This window comes from Halyomorpha halys, unplaced genomic scaffold (genome assembly GCF_000696795.3).
Source record: "Halyomorpha halys isolate HHAL.00 unplaced genomic scaffold, Hhal_1.1 Scaffold1448.1, whole genome shotgun sequence".
Taxonomy (NCBI): domain Eukaryota; kingdom Metazoa; phylum Arthropoda; class Insecta; order Hemiptera; family Pentatomidae; genus Halyomorpha; species Halyomorpha halys.
The window spans coordinates 30,537-37,869 of NW_027114477.1; the positions used below are offsets into that span (position 1 = coordinate 30,537).

Genomic DNA, 7,333 nt, shown 5'->3' on the forward strand with positions numbered 1-7,333 from the left:
CTTCGAAGATTTCGTATTATAATTTTATTCTCATTCTTTATTATTGTATTTTAGGTAACTTCTTATAATTATTTAATCTTTTTTGTGTTTTACGGGAATGAAAATAGGTAGTTTAAGGTATGCACAGGAACAAGAAAATAACAAAAAAAGGGTTTAGTATTAGTATTTAATTCAATTACGTTTATTTTTATTTATATTATTTTCGTTACAATGTTTGTGTATTTGAAAAGAAAGATACATATGTATTTTATATTTGTATTATAATAATTATGTAAGAAAAACCGTTGCTAGGGTTGTTAAACCTTTGCTAAGGTGTCGCCCAGCAATAGGCCGACAATCTACTTTTTAAAATCAGTCGTCTAACTAGACGACTAATTAACAAATAAATAAATAGAGAGTTCAAAAAATAATAATAGTTTTACTCAAAAATTTACCGTTTTATTTATAAAGTCAGTTTGCTTTTTAAAAAAGTTATGACTTTTTATCATAAGGTTTGTGATTTTTGAGATATTAAGACATGGATTTTGCTATTTCCTCACAACCCTGGATTCATTTTTTTTTTATTGATGTACAGCAAAAATAAGTAATTTCTATTACGGCCTTTTAATAAAAATAGATCAGTAAAAAGATAAACAAAATGCAATCGAAAAAAATCAATGACATTTTTTTCAACGGTAGAAAATGTAGCACTAGTAGAGAGTGACCCAATTACGATTTTGACTAATCAAGTAAAGGAAAGTATTCTCGTTATAATAAACATCCGAATCCGAGTTTTACGATAAAAAACAACTTCTATAACCACCTTTTCCCATTAATCGGTTATAATGTTATCGTTCCAACGACCGGTTGAAACGGTAACAGTATTGACCACATACAAACATTTAGATATTTAGTAACATTTTAGTTTTGATTAATGTAAATGCTTGAATTTTTTTTTAGGCGTAGTACCTTGCCACATGCTACTAGGTTGATAGGGTGGCTTTTTCAATAAGGTTGCTGGTTAGGGCCGAAGCGGAGTGAGATTGAACTATAAATCAGAAGGGAGAACTCAAGATATTCCAAAGGACCCGCCTGTAAAAGAACTGTTGAAAAATGTTGCCGTTAGCCGCGCGCCTGATAAGTTCCTTTACTGCCACTCCCAGTCCCTTACCTTACCACTCCCCCCGTCAGATTTTATAGTCACATTTATATTTACTTCCTTCTGGCCCGCTCCACAAATATAAAGTATTCCCTACCATTTTATTTGCACTGTTGGGGAAATAGCCAGCGTTTTATCACTTCAGGTTGGCGCTCCAAGTTCACTACCTAAGGCTCCATCAAAACGTTTCCGTCTCTCAGGTTATACTGACATATGTATATTATAAATAAATAGTAGTTTAAATAGCGTTGTGTTTGTTTCTTTTTTTTTTTTTAGATGTGACAGCATGGGCAATAGCAACCCTATGATGTTCCTAGCATTTCGTCATTACTAGATACTTTTTTTATAATAATAATAAAAATCTTTATTTATTCTGGGATTAATCCCTTTAGAATAATTTACAGGTGTCAAAATTAGGCTTTGGAGCCTTAGAGTAAATTACAAAATAGAGATGAAATTACAAGATTTCATAAAATAAAGTAATACAATGAATTTAAAAATGTACAAATAAGCAACAATAATTAACAGAATATATAAAATAATGAAAAAAACCAATAAAATAAAACCACTTGTCGTATCATAAAACATAAGATGACTTCTGGTAGTATATAAAAATAAAAAAGCAATGATAAAAAATCATACACAATTAAACTAAAAAATAATAAATGAAAAGATATAATTTCTGCTAGTGTACATATTTACAATTATAAAAGAAAATCTAATACAAAAAATATATAAAGCTTTTTGAAAGTTTCAATTGTTATTCTTCCGGAATTGGGTGGACAGAAGGTAGTCGAAGATACGGTATTTGAAGATTGGAAGGGTATTAGAACTGCGAATAAAAGATGGAATAGAATTCCATAGGGAAGAGGACCGGATGAGGAAAGATCTACCAAAGGCTGCGGTTCGATGGCCAATTACATATTTTTAGATACTTTTTTTTATAGATGCGACAGCATGGGCAATGGCAACTCTATGATGTTCCTAATATTTCGTCATTACTAGATACCTTAAATACAAAATTAATCCATATAACACTAATTTTATTTTGCATGTGTTAGGGGTCCTCTATAAAATAGGGGTCCTCTACTTCTTATTTTTATTTATTTTATTTTAAAAAATACATCCAATATGGTTCGACCAGATGACAACATCTATCGGTCAGAGCCAAAATAACACATAAAAATAACATACATAAGTGAAATGTAATTATTACATTGTTTTCTATGTAGAGGCCATTCAATTTTTAAGCTAGATAAGTACAATATGAATTGATCTCAAGTGATACAACTAATAATTCAATTAGTAAGTATTAAAATGAAAATAAAGTAAAAATTGAAAATGAAAAAATAATTATTAAAAAAATTAAATTAAATAAAAAATTATAACAATAAAAATAACTTAAAGGACTTTGAAGTGAATAAAGCTGCAAATTTACAAATATTAAATTACTATAATAATAAAAATAAAACAAGATGATACAGAATATAATAAAAATAAGGATTGGAAGATTATTGATTGACCGTGTGTATTGGTGAATGGAATATGGTCCGGGTGCGGTAAAAAAAAAACTCAAATAGTAGATAATTATACTATTTTATTGTTGCCGTCAAAACAGCCCTGACGAAGCCCTCCAACGTGGGGCGAAACATTGGCTCAATAAAATAGTATAATTATCTACTATTTGAGTTGGTTTTTTTTACCGCACCCGGACCATATTCCATTCAAAAATAAGGATTCAATAATATCTATTACTTAGCACACATAAATTGCTAATCCTAATCCTAATATAATGAATATTTATGTGGAGGTAAGAAAAAATATAGGCAGATATGGTAATTTGGTGAATCAAGATCAGTTATTGGGAATTTTTGTTAAATTAGTTATATGAAATTTAATGCTTGAAATAATTTTTTCATACTATACATATATAGGTGTGTGTATATATACCAGTATTTATTCATTTAAAGCTCTAATTGTTATTTATTTTATAGTTTAAAATTGTTTTGAGGTAAAACAATGCGTTGATTAAGATATGACGAATATACTTGGAATATTATTTACTAGTGGCTTCCGAAAACTATGGAAAAGCTCCTCTAGAATAAGCTCGTTATAAAAACGTTCAGTGTTTTTAAACATGGATTCCTAGCTCATCATTCTTGCATCTGACCTAGTTTTAACAAGAGGAAATTTCAATTTTGTTTTTTACATAATTACATTATATTACCTATCATATAATATGTATATTATTTTGAATAAATATAAATTGGTCAGTTCGCTATGAATATACCTATATATTTTTAATCAAACTTTTTAGATTACATAACTAGCTAGTTTTTTTAAGTTGATGGTACATTAATATTTAAATACAAAATTGAAAAACATGCTCCTTGAAATTAAAAAGGAAATCATGCTTGAAAGAATATTTATAAATAAACCTTTGGCTTGTATGTTTTTTCTAAAATTCAAAATTGAGGTAGTTTTGAGTTGTTGAAAAATTGAATTACAGACTTCTTAATAGGAATATAACATAATTTAATGAAATTAGCTTTCTTTTTACTTTTTAACTACAGATACATTTCTAGGTTTTTAATCAGAGTAGTTTAGTTCTTTATTTATGTTAATAGTTTATATAAATTATATATAGTTTAGTTCTTTATTTTGTTAATAGTTTATATAAATTATATATAGTTTAGTTCTTTATTTATGCTAATAGTTTATATAAATTATGTATAGCTTAGTTCTTTATTTATGTTTGCTTAAATATTGAAACTATTTAGAGAGTTTAATTTAATTCCAAGAGGACTAGGTAAGTTTTCCACATATTAATTTTGTAAATTAAACAATGAAGTTAATTATTGCAGGATTTGGGTGTTTTATGCACATTTTGGTTTTTTGTCGTAAAATTTTGCTCATATTTAAGGTACATAAAGCCAGTCTCTAGTCATTACAATAAACCATTTGGTTTAAAAATGTTTTCTACGTCCAAATCTCGGGTAAAGTGTGTTCACAGCAGTTGCACATGAGAAAATATAATAATTTATTTTTTTTATAAACCCTAAAGCGTTAATACGTCTCTCAGGATTTTGATCAAAAATAAACTCTTCTCCTTAAAATATTTAAAAATTTTATATACGGCCCAAATATTAGAAAGCAAGTTGTCAACAAATAAATAACAAAATATAATTCATGTTAAAATTGAGAACCCAAACTGTTTTCCTTGAAACCTCAGATGAAAACACCATAATCTCTGGGGAACAGCCCCCTCTTCCACGATGGTAAAAGTTTGCAAGAAATTGGGCCAGAAGGACATGGCAGCTAAATAATTAATTCCAAGACAGCCTCGTGGAAGTTTTTTGGCGGAGGACCTCTCACCACAGAACTCTTCTGGCCAGTTCCCAACTCATATTGCTCACGGGAAATTACCTCTTTACAACTCAGAAAATTTACAGCGTAATTTTAGAAAAATTTGATTTCACGCACACACAACCACTCGTGTACACGCATCAGTTGGCTCGCACAGTAGTAATATGAGAAGGATTATAGATCTCGTTCAAAAAAATAATGTTTTATATAAATTATTAGCTGAAGTAGTATAGTACATGCTTGTTTCATACACCACGGCCAAGTGCATCTAATTCATTAAATAACACCTGAAATATAAGTGGAAAACACAAAATGAGAAATATAAAAAAAAATTATAAATTGGCAGAAATACTTTATACAAACAAAGATTTTTGTTTTCACTAATATGTATATGAAATATATTGTAAGGAAAGTATTGGAAATGTTCGATGGAATCCAATTTTTTGACAAAAATACACGTTTTAAGTTCTCCAGAGTCTAAACAAGCAAGTCCTACAAAATGGCTTGTGTGTATTTGAACAGCCTAAGTTAAAGACGAAAAATCTTTAAAATAAAAAAAAATTACACATTTAAGGCTAGCATGTACTTGGGATTTTATAACAACTTTATACCATCGATTTTAAACATTTTGTTTTCAGTTTTCTCAACAACGGCTATACCATTTCGGTTATACTCGGACATAATTCATAAAAAAATTACAATAATGTAAAATTAATCAGTATGGTTTTATCCATGTTTACGAAGAAGGACTTTAATGTCGAATTTTCAAAATATCTTCCTAAAAAGGACATTAGATATAGTTAAAAAAAATTAACCATTCTGCATTGTAATAGTAATAAATAAAGAAATATTTAAATTTAAAATATCTATTAACGAAAGAAAAAAGGAAAATGGATTTAGAGACATACTGAAAAATTGAAAACACCCAAGCACCCCATCTCTCTGGATCCAATTCTATACCATTAATGTATTAATGCGTAGTTACGGTTTGTTAAACTTTAGTATTCTAGGCACGAACAAACCTCAAGAAACTTCAATATACGAATTTTCATAATCATCGTATAATACAATTTGTTTGGTCAAAATATTTGACTTGGATTTTTTTTTTAATCATGAAAAACCAATAACTTCAAAACGTCTCAACTTATCCCCACAATACTGAGGCTCCTGTAAACTATACGAAATGGCAGCGACCAAACGTAAACAAAGTAGAAATGGAGACATTAAATAAAATGGTTGAGAAGATTTTTTTATTCTAATACAATTTCGTAGTATTATAAAATTAATTAATTTTTTTTGATAACAATGAAAATTCGGCTGTAAGGGTTCTAAACGAAATCATGAATTAAATATATGGTAAGGGAAGTATAGTTACCGTGAAAAATTCTTTTGAATTGGTTTCTCATTGAAAATACACAAAGTTCCCAGAGCCTAATAACAATGCCAAACGAATTGGTGTATGTGTGTGTAATTTTTTAACTAAAGTTTTAAACTAAACTCGTCATAATAATGTACAATTAATTAATTTTTATATCAGCTAGATCTTATTCCCATTGAAGAAGCCTAAATGGGCTTTGACGCAGAATTTTGAAGTACGTTTAATTTTTTTATTTGATGAAAAAATGTCTATAAAATAATTATCTCTCATTATTAATAATAATGAACAATAAATAAAGATGAAATATCAATAATATTATAATTAACTACGGAAGACCATTATATATGAAGTATGCCTTCAACATAACTGTCAGACACACTTCACTTTTGGTTGGCTGGTTGGGTTTAAGTGAACTGTATAATTGAAAAATGAAATATGATTGAATGATAGTAAAGACCTATTATATGAATTACAAGTGGTGTAGGAGGTGGTCGAAAAAAACATTTATGGTTAGATGGGTTAATAAATTTTGAATGACTGGATTATGGAAAATTGTAGATATAATGAGGTGGTTGGTGATGATGTAGATCTTAGTTTTTGCTATTGGTAGACTTACTCCATCCTCTGGCTTCTCCCACCTTATCGCTGGAATTCCCTCATCTCTTGATCTCTATCTCTCTCCTCTGCTCCGGGGGGCACCTCCGAGTCTATCTACTCACTTATTTTCATTACTGAAGATTGTGAAGAAAAAGAGAAAAAATAACTGTTTTGGCAAAATACAAAAACAAGATGGCTCTCTCTCATCCTCCGGGTTGCATCTCTTGTCACTTGCCACTCTCTTAATATATAGCTTTTGTTGCTGGCCACATAGGCACTGGTAGTGCCCTTCTTTCTGATGGGAGTCCCTCCAATTCAACTCAGATCATGGCGCTAGTATTGCCTACATTATGGCAGCCCTTCCAATTCAACCTTTCGGTTGCCGTAGGTTACCCTGATCATAAGTAAATGTTTTCATTTTGAAAAAAAATCAGGACACAGTAATTTTGAATTATTTTTATTTGATCTACATTTCCATATTAATGTTTATATTACAGTATAAGCTTAAAAATATGTTATAAGAATATATATTTTCGTGATTTCATAGCTGTAATGACAACATTCAGATTTCACTGTGACTAACCTATATCTGAAATATAGTATGGGAATGTATTTTCTTCCTGACATTAAAAGCAATAGCTGTTTTAAAACATACAAGGATTAAAATTGGACAGTAAGTATAACATTTATGTGTGACCATGGACCAGTTTTTTTATTTATTTTTATATGTAAGTTCCATAATTTTGGGTTACGGAACTAAAATATTTTGGTAGTATTCGTCCAAGTTGAACTTATGCTAAATGTGACGTTTTAATGTTTTAATTAAGCGTTCCAGTTTTATTAATAGTGTTTAT

At 29.1% G+C, this 7,333-nt stretch overlaps 1 long non-coding RNA gene across 1 annotated transcript in view; it reads right to left on the minus strand.

Annotated features, from left to right (window-relative positions):
• LOC136796838 (uncharacterized) overlaps positions 1-7,333 on the minus strand; it is a 184,255-nt gene that overhangs the window by 19,165 nt on the left and 157,757 nt on the right. The window lies entirely within an intron of this gene.